This window comes from Sinohyriopsis cumingii, chromosome 4 (genome assembly GCF_028554795.1).
Source record: "Sinohyriopsis cumingii isolate HCF-2022 chromosome 4, ASM2855479v2, whole genome shotgun sequence".
Classification (NCBI taxonomy): Eukaryota; Metazoa; Mollusca; class Bivalvia; order Unionida; family Unionidae; genus Sinohyriopsis; species Sinohyriopsis cumingii.
In genome coordinates, this window is record NC_142964.1 from 60,547,662 (window position 1) to 60,561,498 (window position 13,837).

General features: G+C 37.9%; 1 long non-coding RNA gene across 1 annotated transcript; it reads right to left on the minus strand.

The window, feature by feature from the left end:
• Window positions 1-2,984: 2,984 nt before the first annotated feature.
• Window positions 2,985-9,823, minus strand: LOC149801264 (uncharacterized). The gene is made up of 4 exons (XR_016420624.1): window positions 9,631-9,823; window positions 8,089-8,139; window positions 3,951-4,020; window positions 2,985-3,120 (listed from the first exon to the last, which is right to left on the minus strand). It is a non-coding gene; the product is annotated as an uncharacterized LOC149801264 (long non-coding RNA).
• Between the last annotated feature and the right edge of the window lie 4,014 nt (window positions 9,824-13,837).

Genomic DNA, 13,837 nt, shown 5'->3' on the forward strand with positions numbered 1-13,837 from the left:
CAGAACTGGGGTTGTGATAAAAAACTGAATTGAACCTTATAGCGAATATTTGATTCTGAACCTGCTTACTTCAACAACGAGAACAATTGGCAATATACCCTTTGTGCGTCACGAGTTGTGTTTTCAGGAGATTCACATTCTGAGGAATTCTGAGGAGATATTGCTCGGTAAAGTAAGCCAAATAAAATACGTTCGTAATTACTCCTAAAAGTTTTATAACATTTGTTTTCAGTTTCCTTTAATATGACGTGTTTTGTAATTATTTTTAAAATATGATTCCCGATAAGACGTCTTAAAGAGTCACATTTCGAAGGATGAGAATGGATGGGAATTATAGTTGAATAATAATAATAATAATGAAAATAATACAAAATTAATAATAAAAAGATGATCTGCAAACAAGAAACCTGGCGGTGTATCCAAACAAAGTGCTTATTTGTGTGATAACTATTATTCAAGTCAAAAATGAAATTGTTTAGAAAGTGACACGTGTACCACGCAGTCTCCTTGACAAGTCAAAATGTTATACCACTGAGGGTTTTGATTGTAATACTAGTGACTCCATGGTTGACGTAAATGCAAACAGTGTATTTGGTTGATGTTATGTTTTCATTCACTCAAACTCTTAAATAGAACGAACGTTGTTCACTTTCTACTTTGATCATAAATAATTCGGGACGGTAATATTCCACGGATAACAGGACACAAAAAACAACAAAACAACAACAACAAAAAAGAAATAAATTTAAAAAAGTATAGACATTGCGCGATATTGTCACTAGTTGTGTAAACTAGTGTTGCAGAATCCAGGGTAGAATAAGAGGGGCACGGCTGATTTTGAAGAAGAAAAAAAAAAAAAGAGTACAAAAACGCCATTTGCTTTGCTGTTTTATTGTTTAATGCTCTATATTTCTCCCTTTTGATAAATCGATTTCAGAAACAATAACGCTGTGTCATGCGACACATAAACAAAAGGGCAAATTTATAACCTTGTTTTGACAACGTACATGAATGCTGAGCGGACCGTTACATTTTAGCTAATCCAAATGTGGTTCATATCTGTAATTATTCTGCAGTATTAAATTTTCATAATGTCCAATAGCACAATGACCCTTTTTAACATGGATTTCTCATAATATTTCATAACGACCCAACCGTAATGCTAAATTCTGGTATATATCTTCTTTATCAACGAAGCTTTAGATCTCCTCTAGTACCTTTTTGTCTTGATTTGGACAACATTCACTAAAATCTAATTTGAAATTGACTTTCATATTTTAGGTTTAAATGTTGTACACGTAAAAGGTAGAGAATTTATTGTACATTAAAATGAGGGGGGGGGGGAAGGTGCAACCTAAATAAAATTCATCACTTATTTTGTAAACAAAAACAACACACATGGGGCTGCAAAGAAGGGTAACGGAGTGGACTGGAACAGAATGAATTACGAAACATGTTTTGCACTGCTGCCTCTGATGCTTATTCATAACTCGGTGAGCAGATGGAACCACTTGGGTGTCTGTGACTCTCTGCATTTAATTTTCATTTTAGGAAACGGTATGTGCTTGGACACCTATACAACAAAATCATTTTGCTTTGTAAGCGTATGTGTGTTTGCATGTATAAACAAATTACGCATATTGGATTGTATTGAGATGTGTTCAAAAATATATTCACCATAACACTAGTCATCAATGTACAGTGTACAGCACATCGAAGACGTCTACAGGACCAAAGAGCCATGCATCCACAGCGATGATGCCTACAGGTCGAAAACATTATTCGTGTACATGTTTGCAAACATGACAACCAACGGTTAATACGTGTGTATGCCAACACATATTGGTGAGTATGGAGTGACTGAGATGTATACACATACGGATAAATATTATAGATACCAGTTTTGCGCATTTTTCAGATCCATATCTCTACTATAGCAGCATCCAGGAGTTCAAAGATGAACTCCAGTCATGGTTAAGACCACATATTTATCATCCAGCATTTACTCCAAGCGCCTTGAAAACTAAGCCATCACATCGTCGCACTCTGATATGCGTTAGCAGCTTTTTGGAGATTCCTCCTAAATGGCACTTCTTCTCGGTCCATACTAGCTTTCCTAGGTAAATGTTCATAGTTTCGTTACAAGACTTGTTAATACTGTTACAGTCGCAATTGCTGCTTCTAACCAAATGTGCATCAACAATGCACGAGAGGAACAGGTCGTACACGATGTATTGGAGAGGTCATGGCCGACATCAATATCATGAAAGTTCCTCTCCAACCCAGCCTGGGTAAGCTATCGTCGTATCTCCTTGAGCAAGGTACTTTACTTCAATTGCCTCGGCACTAAGAAACCCATTTGTACAGGAGTACCTTAATGTATCAAACAAAGCGGAATCCTCTGTAACAGATCAATATAAACTAACGATAGCTATATGAACTTCTGATAGTATAATTATTACATGGAATATAATTAGCCTTTAATAGCGGTTATAATTCTTCTAACAATATGTAAATGATCCGAGGTGAAATCATATGCTCTCGCACGTCGGAGACAAGGCTGGAAGTCCGTGTCACTACATGCTGCACTACAGACATGCCGTGGTTCTTACGGTAATGGATCTGTTTTAAAAAATAAATGCACACTGCCTCCTTTTTGTATATTTATTTTAATAATTAAATGTATTTGTATGTATGTGTGCATATATATATATATATATATATATATATATATATATATATATATATATATATATATATATATATATGCCAGTTAGTCAGTCAGTATGTATGTATGCATGGGAGTATATATGTACGTCAGTATGTATGTATGTATTTATGCATATATCTAAGCATGCATGTATGTATATGTTATGTGTGTAGATATGCATGTTGTAGGTAATAAGGTAGGTAGTCAGATAATTATGTATGATGGGATATGCGTGGCATGCATGGTGTTTAAATGGTTAATGAACTAGATCAAATTTAACAAATACGTCTTTATTTGTGAAAAGTGAACAAATGAAATCATGGAAACTTTTCCCTTCTCGGTCCAAAGTTTTTTACCACCATATTCCTCCCGGAATACATTCAGCGTTGCACCCATTGCAGTAATTGGCCCTGTAATAATAACAGTAGTAATATCAGTAATCAGTCTGATTAAAATCGGATGTCCGCCTCAACGATGGTAAGACGGACACCGATTCGAGGTCATGTTCTGTTGACCTTTTAAATCATCAATCAAACTGGAGCTTTCACGATTATGAAAGTGAAAAAGACGTCATTCGGTACATGTCGCTTCTAACGGTGGCCCTTCCTAACACGAAATATTTTATTAAGCACAATGCTAAAATGAATGCACTGGGAATTCCAAACTTCGGCAGAATATGAACCTTTATCAGTGATTGTCAGATCTATATATCATAAGTAGATCTTGACCGCAATCAGACAGTGAGGTGATATTAATAAAAATAATAATGTTTTATTATGTTCTTTTTCATTCCCATGTAATAATAACGCTGGTTTCTCTTTTACCTTGACGAGTCATTTACTGGCCTTCTTATCACTAGGGAAATTTTAATATTTGCATCAAATTTAAAGTCCGAGTACAATCAACTTTTTCAAGCACTACAAAAAACTAGTACTGAAAAGATTTGGAAGTCAATCCTATTACGACTCTCAAAAGAGTACCACATTCAGTGCATGCGAGAGATAAGAATGAGGTTGAATATGAAGATAACTACAAAGGCCTTGATGATAATAACGTATTGCCATCAATCTCTCGCTATATTCTCAAATCTGGAAGTACTTTGTGGGATTATCTTATCGGTTAAGTCAGGCAACGGAAATATTTCTAAACCTCTTTGTAATAGTTTTGTACGTGTATTGAGGTTGTATTTAGTCTTATGCTGTAGAGAGAGAGAGAGAGAGAGAGAGAGAGAGATTAATACCTGCATGTCGTCCCACTAGGGCACAACGCTGTTATGCAAGGGTTAACGAAACATTGCACTAAAACACATCCTGTAATAATAATAATAATAATAATAATAACAACAACAACAACAATAGATAACAACACAGACATGTATATCTATTTCCACACCTCGGTCATATTGCCGAAAAATCCGAGCATGAATCATCCAAATATTCTACTTTACCAAAGTAGTAATACATTTTGACAACCATTCAACAAAATCAAACCCCTTATGTATGTATATATGCTAATCATTGATTATACACACAATTTATAGTAACACATATTTTATAATTAATTCCCGCGTTGACCATATTTCCGGAATTTCACACATACAGCACTATTAAACTAACGACTGTTTAAGGCAAATAAAAAAGTATGAGTGACTTTGGTTGCCCGATCGATCCTATTTTTCCTGTTGACCCTACAGTTTTGAGAGAAAAAATGGAGGAAAAAAAGAAAATATAACAAAGATATGTAACTACGATCGAAGTTAAATTCAGGATACAAATGACGCTTATTTTCTAATTTATATTTCATTTAAATCTGTTCAAAAAGCAACCCAAAAAGGTTATACCGACCTACCTACCCTAACTGTATTTTCCCTAATGTATCCAGAGCAACACATATATTGATATTTGAACTTAATGTACTTAACTTTAATAAAACAAATGCCTGCCATCTCAAGCAATCGATGGAAGATTCTCTTTGAGATTCTTTAATTCAAATTCACCACCGTTTAAAAAATATATCTTGAAATGTAATGAAAAAGAAACTCTGATTCTTACGCACATCTTCATTTCCTCTGTGGTGCTATCAAGCTTAACCAGTGTCTTCTAGTAAAATAATAACTGTGATGATAGTTTTTAGATGAAATTCAGCTTGATGTTTAGCAATGGTAAAAATGAACAAAATAGGGGACATCTTTTTTCAACCATGTCGTGAAAAATGATTAAATCACTTGTAAAGCACACTTTGTATAAAGGAATTCAGTTCACCTTTGACGTTGATTAATTATTTGAACTCCTATAGGTGTAATTAAAACTTATGTCACACGATCACTTAACTGGTCGTTAGGATGTGTAAGAGGTAGACACAATAAAAAATTCAACAGTGTTTACAAAGGAGATAATTAATGTTATTGGTTGAAAATAACGAATATTCGAGGTACATTAACTAAAGAAAATATTGACAAAAGCCCTCTTTTCAATTTATGAGCATTCTTGATCGCTGCTGTTATGTAAGAAAAAAATATTTTTTTATCCAGATGACATTATTTTAGAAATTAAAAATCAAATGTTAGTCCATATATAATTTTAAAAACCAGTACTAATTATAAAAATATTGCAAGGAAATGTCTATGAGACAAGGACAAACATAATACCGAGAAATTATGTGAAGCGAAATTCAGAAATGGTTGAAAATAATTAAAGTTTTTAAAGAAAGCATCTTGTCTTAAACGGCAATATTTCAATGTCACCTTTTGCTCATTATTTCAGTCCGATTAATAACCCTTTGGATTGGTTTTATACTCGTGATGATGATAGTATTGATTGTAACAAACGCTCTTTAAAGGGTAAGTTCCAAATCACGTGTGATGAATTAGATACCGAGTTATCTCATGGTTAAATTACGAAAGCAATACATAATCCATGTTATGTATATTTAATTTAACTGATATTTAATTTAATTGTTTGTTTGATAGTTTTATTTTTTTAAATTCCATTATATGTTAAAGTAATGTAATTTGATTTGCTGGAATTTGACATTTTCCAGAAGTTAGTTTTACCTGTTTTTCTTAAACAACTATTAATATAACTTTGTATCTTTATGCTGACCTAGTTCCTGACCTTGTATCAAAATTGGTAACGGTTGAAGTAAACAACTTCTTTTTTAATTTTGTTGCTTCATCCCTAGTGTAGAATTTTAGGGTGGAATTGAGGATGTACTGGGTGTAAGTGATCTTTTACATGCAATAGCCTCTATTTCGAAATTCTGGTTTTACCGGAATTGCGAAGTAGTCGGGTTTAATACCGTTGTTTTGAGAAATAATCTCAGTTGGGCTTTAAAACGATTCGACGTCAAGGTGGTGTTTTTTTGTTGTTGTTGTTGTGACCAGTTGGAGTTAAATTTTAATTTTTCTTCAACTATTTTAATTCTAAGAGATTAATTCTTTTCCCTGGGGATATTTGAGTGCTCATACAGAATTCTTGGACAAAGACGTTTATTGAACTTTTGTTCGGAATTCAAAATTCGAATATTATTTGCTGTGGTTGATCAAAGAACTGTAGACACATCAGTACTATACTGGTTAGAGTATACGTCATTGCCTTCCATTTTGGATTTTCGTCGGGGCTTGAACTCAAATTCATTAGAACATTTTATTAATAGGACTTCTAACTTTTAATTCTTGGATTATTCTTAGATTATTTTTGGACTTGATTCTTAAAACTGTAAGTACTTTTAAAGTTTACTTTATCAAAGGATTGTGAGGTTACAAGAGCAAAATCTTCACTCTACTCAATCAAAAATGAAATTTAGATATGATACAGACTCAAAGGAAATGAGTTTTCAGCCTGGTGATAGAGTTCTGGCTCTCTTGCCAATACCACAAAATCCTCTTCAGGCAAAGTAGTATGGTCCCTACACAGTTGACAGGAAAGTAAATGATTTAAATTACATAATATATACTCTCTGGACCATTGTAGCAAGATATGGGCTAAAATCCATGAAATGCGAACTTGAGAGGATTTTCGTTTGTGTCGTCTCACGATATCTCCGGACTTATGACTGATGGTAAAGTTTAAGTCAAACCGACCAAAGGATGGATGGATGGATGGATGGATGGATGCATACATACATACATACATACATACATACATACAGAGAGAGAGAGAGAGAGAGAGAGAGAGAGAGAGAGAGAGAGAGAGAGAGAGAGTTGTAAAGTCAAACCGACCAGAGAGAGAGAGAGAGAGAGAGAGAGAGAGATTATGTTCGGTGGTACTGTTACTAAGACATAATAATGACTTAGATCAGCTGTAAATATATTAAAATATTTTAGTTACCTCTTGTTGATTCTTCATTTAGCTTAGCTTCTATTCCACATTAATTTCCATGACCCGGTAGGCGAATAGCTTAGCGTTCATGTGAATGGAATAGCTGACCAAGTGTTTGTAGTGCTCTACTTTTATTGTTAAAACAATATTTCATGTTTAAATCACAGTGTGTATTACATTGATTTAAGCAGTGGGAAGAAAAATAGAAACTATAAAAAGAAAACAATCAACTCATCAATATGCAAAGGTGATTTTTAATAGCTACAAAAGGCATATAACTACATTTTGTGGCGGACACACTTGGGGATGTGAAGAGTTCATTCCTCGGTCAATACATAGCTGTCTATTGTAAATCTTAACTCCGTTCAAAAGGCAAATATATGTATTTGTACGTATTCGTATAGTATGTATGCTGTATTAATGATATACCACTCGTTGTTTAAATTTGTCATTAAATGAAACTCGACAAGCCTGGTTTCCTATTCATAAACTTTTTATACATCTCGCGGTATATCGTTGATACAGCGTACATACTATACTATACTATACTATACTATACTATACTATACTATACTATACTATACATACATACATACATACGTGTGCTCTGATCGTGGTACTCTAAGTATGATCCGAGCAGCTGTGTTTTGAACTTTTTGAAGTTTCTGGAGTAGATATTGAGATGAACCAGACATAATTGCGTTACGATAGTCCAGTCTTGAAAGTACTAATGAACACACAAGTGTTTTAGTGGCATCAACTGAAAGATATTTGCGAATGGAGCTGATGCGTATGAAAACTTTTCCATTCACTGGCAGGCAGAGAGATGTACGGACAATCAGGACTATCATATATCTGCCTTTAACTTAGAGAACTCGATCACTCATATTTTGCTATTTTTAATGTCTTCGCATCGACCAGAACATTACAAATCAAATTAAATGTACAGACTAGAACAACATGTGGCACTCTGGAACTCTAACGATAGTATATTCCTAATACATTATTCAAATATGTATATAGGAGAGAGAGAGAGAGAGAGAGAGAGAGAGAGAGAACCTGGGCGAGAGATTCTGAAACTTGGGGTAGCCTCAACAGGTTTTTCAAAAACTGAAAAAGAAGGAAATGTTTTGAGCACTTGCAAAATCGGGCAACATAGAGGATTTTATATACTTTGTTATCGCATAGTTGGTACATTTTACATACAGAATGTGGAGTTTTATAATTTGATATGATAAGATTTTAATATATCACTTTATATGATTGTAAGCCCGTGAAATTCATGCGCAATATTCCCTTTACCGATTTTTCTTACACTGCTTTCTGACACTTTTTTTAAAACTATTACTATCAACGTTATGGCGGCCACTCTTCGAATCATTTGTCCAAAGTGCATTGAGGGAATAATGTCACATCTATCGGAGTGTGGACAGTTGGCTCCGTAGGGGCTAGTTACAAATAAAACAAAGGGTGTCGGTCTATATGTAGAGGGCTGTTGGGTTCGATACCTGCAACACTGTATCCACCTTATGACAAACGCACTACTGTTTAGCGAAGAATGCAGCTATTAACCGGTCTCCCAACTAACCGAAAGTTATCTAACCACAACATGTTATGTTATAATATAGCTCTAATGACCTAATGTTTCTTATTATTCGATACAATTCCGACTCTAAATAAAATTTGTCTTTATCTAAGTCTACTGTACCAAATCAAATAATGCAGATATCTGATCACAAATACATTGCAGTAAATCTGGAATTTCTGCACTCAGTAATCATCCCTTCATACGAATATCCATCAACTGGAATGCTCAGTTGTGAAAGTACCACTCTATAGGAGGAAACAGTTAAATTGATGTATACGGCTCACCTACCCTAACGTGAGTCAACTTTGTGACATCACACAGGTATTTCCAATGTTGAAAACAAAATGTTTTCGGCGTCAAATGTTCTTCTTATTTGAAAGGACGATTGCTCTTTCATTTATAACTGGTCAAAGAAATTTACTTTTAACAGCTACTGGTTATAGAATTGCACATTATTAATTCAACTAGTGTCTGGGACTAGTTTTAAGCGCAACAAATGATATGTACATAGTCTTAGCCAGAATGAAGGAATTATTTCTTCTTCTTTCTCTCTATTTCCATTAAAATAAAAATATGTGGTGAACAGAATTTCATAAGGGTAATGATTTAATATTAAATTTAAGAAACTCTTTATTACCTTTCGAATAATGTGCAGGTTTTGCCCCCTACGGCTAGCAAAAGATGGATATTATTAAACTCGTTGCATAAATTTAACATTACATCATCGCCCATTTAGGATTATTTGTGAATCGGGCCTTTTCTGGTTGCAAAAAAACATGTATTTTGATAAAACAGCATACGTGAACCTATTAATCGCAATCAGATTTTCAAGGTCAAATTTTCCGATTCCTTTTCTATCCTTTTTTAAAAAATGCCATTGCCAATCAGTCTTCGACTCCTGTGTAATTGACAAAAGAAAGAATGAGAGAAAGAAAAAGGAAAGAAGTGAAGAGCTAAAGAATGGTGGACTGGACATATATACATACATACATACACACATGTATTGTACTTACATGCCATTGCCACAATTAGCATAAACCAAATCAAGTGTGCACTTTTCATTTCTTCGTAGAGACGTTATAGTAACCACTGTATTGTCTGTCTATTGTTCCCTGACCTTTTTTAAAGCAAACACAAGCCAGTTTATATTCGAGTGCTGAACAGTCACGTGTCCTTGAACTGGATTAAACCTCTTTCTGTTGACACGGTCTGAAGAGACACAGCCATTAACGAATGTATTTGCTCTTATCTCACCTGTCTGTTGTTAGCCCTGAACTGGCGACAGTGTTCTGGTCTGGTCAGTTGTGTTCATTGATTGGCCTTAAAATTCATTTTTCATCCAGCTTTGAAATGAGAGACGATGGTAAACCAAAACATTGTCCAAGATGTTCATGTTCAAACTTCTCTATAAATTCTTTGAAGAATTTAAAATAAATGGATTTAACTTGTATATATTACTGTCATTATTTACAAGTGATAGCTCTGGGGAATAAACATACATATGGAATACAGCATGTTTAGTTAAAAAGAAATAATAATAATAATAATAATAATAATAATAATACTTTTATTCAAAGCCAGGTGCTAGGAAATCCCGTGTTATACATTGCGATTTTAAATGTTCGCATTACAAAGACAAATGCATGCAAGAGACATGTGATGACAAGCGTGGCAAACCTGAACATAACACTGTTTGCTCAAACGTAATTTTATTATCTTCTGTCGTCACAAGATACATCGAAAGATTAGAAACGTATAATGTGAACTGGTCATTTTTTGTTTTGAGGTCTCCTTGTTGCAACATCTTTACCTGTGGTATCTTTATAATTTACCCACTTTGCTTCCCGATGAGGTCACTCTGCCATTTTTACCTGGACGACGGGCAACCTGGCAGTTTCTCCTATAGCCGATTACCAAAATTTACCATTTTTAACAAGGCACACTGAAGCAAGGTCAACTTATCAATCACTAATATAGATGCTAACAGAAAGCCTGATTCACGTTCTGTTTATTTATGTAATTTTCATAAAAGTATCGAGAGATTCAATGAAGTTATTTCAACTTCCAAACACCATATAAAGTCAACGGTCAATCTGCCAAATGACCGCACATATGGCGGCTGATGACTTCATCCGGGAACTATCTATTGACGAAAAACAACCAAATATCAGCAAATTCTCATTACATACAAAAGTCTCATATATATATATATATATATATATATATATATATATATATATATATATATATATATATATATATATATATATCATCATCATCATTGGCGACTCGGTCTCGAAAGACCATGCGAATAGCGCCCTTGGGGTGTTGTCTGTCTCTGTTGGCAACGTCTGCTGTGGCTGTGCAGGCCTATACGTGAGTGACAGTCCCTACTGCAGTTGGTGCAGACATACTGGGAAGTCTGCGTTACTGTGGTTGTTGTTGCGTTCTTCTTTCTCTTACGTTTCTCTGCCGCCAACTGGCCTCTCCTCGCATCAGCGACTGATATGCCATTGTTTACCATCAGTCTCCAGGTGCCTCGGTCCTCAGCCAGCTCTTCCCAGCCATCGGGTGAAATGTTGCATGCCTTCATGTCCCTCTTGCACACATCTTTGAAACGGAGTGACTCTTCTCATGCCAGTGGCCAGCTGTCCATATAAGATGTCCTTTGGCAGCCTTCCATCCTCCATGCGTCGGACGTGACCCAGCCATCGAAGGCGGTGTTTAATTAGCAGGGAGTACATGCTGGGGGTACTTGCACGCTGCAGGATCTCGCTGTGTGGAACACGGTCTTGGCAGCTGATTTTCAGGATGCGTTTTAGGCACCGTATATGGAAGGAGTTGAGCCGGCGTTCTTGCCTCATGTAGGTACTCCACGTCTCACTTCCATATAGAAGGGTGCTGCGAACGCAGGCCTGGTAGACTCGGACCTTGGTGTGCTCTGTCAGCGCGTTGTTTTCCCAAACCCTCTTTGTTAATCGAGCCATGATGGTGTTTGCCTTTCCAAGCCTTCTGTCCAGCTCCATATCAATCGAGAGAGTGTTGCTGATGGTTGACCCTAGGTAGGTAAAGTTGTTGACTGCTTCCAGGGTGACACCGCTGATTTTGATTGAAGGGGCAATGGTGGTATCTTGCACGCTGACATTTGTTTTTTCCAAGCTGATTGTGAGACCAAACTGCGTGCAGGCAACAGCAAAACGGTCTCCCAGTCTCTGGAGGGCTTCCTCGGTGTGGGCCACAAGAGCTGCGTCATCTGCAAAAAGCATCTCCCTGATGAGCACAGCTCTCACTTTGGTCTTTGAGCGCAGTCGTGCCAGGTTGAACAGCCTCCCATCAGACCTGGTGTGTAGATATATGCCATCCGTGGACGTGTCGAAGGCGTAGGACAGGAGCAGGGAGAAGAAGATCCCAAAAAGTGTTGGTGCCAGCACACAGCCCTGCTTCACACCACTGTTAATTGGGAAGGAAGTTGAGGATGATCCATCATACAGGACTGTTCCCTTCATATCTGCATGGAAAGAGATTATCATGCTGAGGAGTTTTGGGGGGCAACCGATCTTACTCAGAAGTTCAAAAAGGCCCTTCCTGCTGACCAAGTCAAAGGCCTTGGTGAGGTCGATGAACATCATGTAGAGTGGTTGACCTTGCTCTCTGCTCTTCTCTTGGAGTTGTCGTAGGGAGAAGATCATGTCTGTCGTCGACCTGCCTGCTCTGAAGCCGCACTGTGATTCCGGGTACACACGGTCTGCCAGCAACTGCAGCCTGTTGAGTATGATGCGGGCATACACTTTACCAACAATACTCAAGAGCGAGATCCCTCTGTAATTATTACAGTCACTGCGGTCGCCCTTGTTTTTGTAAAGGGTCACAATTGTGGCATCACGCATGTCTTGGGGGACTACTCCTTCCTCCCAGCAGCGGCAAAGTAGGTCGTGCAGTGGTTTAATCAATGCTGGTTTTCCACGTTTGATAGCTTCGGGCGGGATGCTGTCACTACCTGGTGCTTTGTCGTTTGGAAGGCAGTCGATTGCTTTGCTGAGCTCCTCTAAGGTTGGCACTTTGTCGAGCTCTTCCATGGTGGGCAGATTCTTTATGCTGCTGAGGGCTGCATCAGTGACTGACGTTTCTCGGGAGTATAGTTCTGAGTAGTGCTCCACCCATCTGGCCATCTGTTGCCCACGGTCTGTGATCTTCTCTCCCGTCAGGGATTTCAGGGGAGCGACCCCTTTCACTGTAGGGCCTAGAGCCTTCTTGATGCCACTGTACATGCCTTGGATGTGTCCGGACTCGGCACTGCGCTGGATTCCTTCACACAGTTGTTGCCAGTACTCGTTCACACACTGTCTAGCAATGCGTTGGGTGTTACTTCGGGCACTTCTGAGAGCAGCAAGCGTCCGTTCATTAGGGCATTTTTTGTAAGCTATGAAGGCTTTTCGTTTCTCCTCGATTTGTGGTTCCATCCTTGATAGGTGTGCATTGAACCAGTCCTGGCTGGGTCGTTCCTTCTTGCCAAACGTTGACATAGCTGTACTGTAGATGGCACCCTTCATGGCGTTCCACTTGGCTGTAGCGTCATACTCAGGCAGGTCCTAGAGAGCCTTGTTCAGGGCAGACACATACTCCTCCACCTTGGCAGGGACTGACATCTGTGCAGTGTTTATGCGAGGACGTCCTTTTGGTTTTGAGCGGTGTAGCGCGTGTGGCTGTAGTCGCACTCTGCTGCTCACATGGGCATGGTCGGAGTCACAGTCTGCACTGTGGTAGGTTCTGGTGGAGAGGACGCTGTTAAGGGCAGAGCGCCTGGTGATGACCAAGTCGAGTTGGTGCCAGTGATGAGATCTGGGGTGTTTCCATGACACTTTGTGTTGTGGCTTACACTTGAAGAAGGTGTTTGTGATGCACAGGCCATGGTAGGTGCATAGCTCCAGCAGTCTCTGGCCGTTTTCGTTGGTCTTTCCAGTGCCATGATATCCGAGGCAGGTAGGCCAGGACTCCTGGTCCGCACCTACTCTGGCATTAAAGTCGCCGAGGAGGAATAGTGGTTCATTTTTGGGGCATCCTTTGATCTGTTCGTCCAGCTGCCCATAGAACTGATCCTTCACGTCTTCTGATGACGTGTGGGTTGGGGCGTAGACACTGATGATGTTGACAGGACCTGAAGTAGTGGTGAGGCGGATGGACAAGAGACGCTCAGTGCCCCCTGTTGGAGGTTCAACCGAG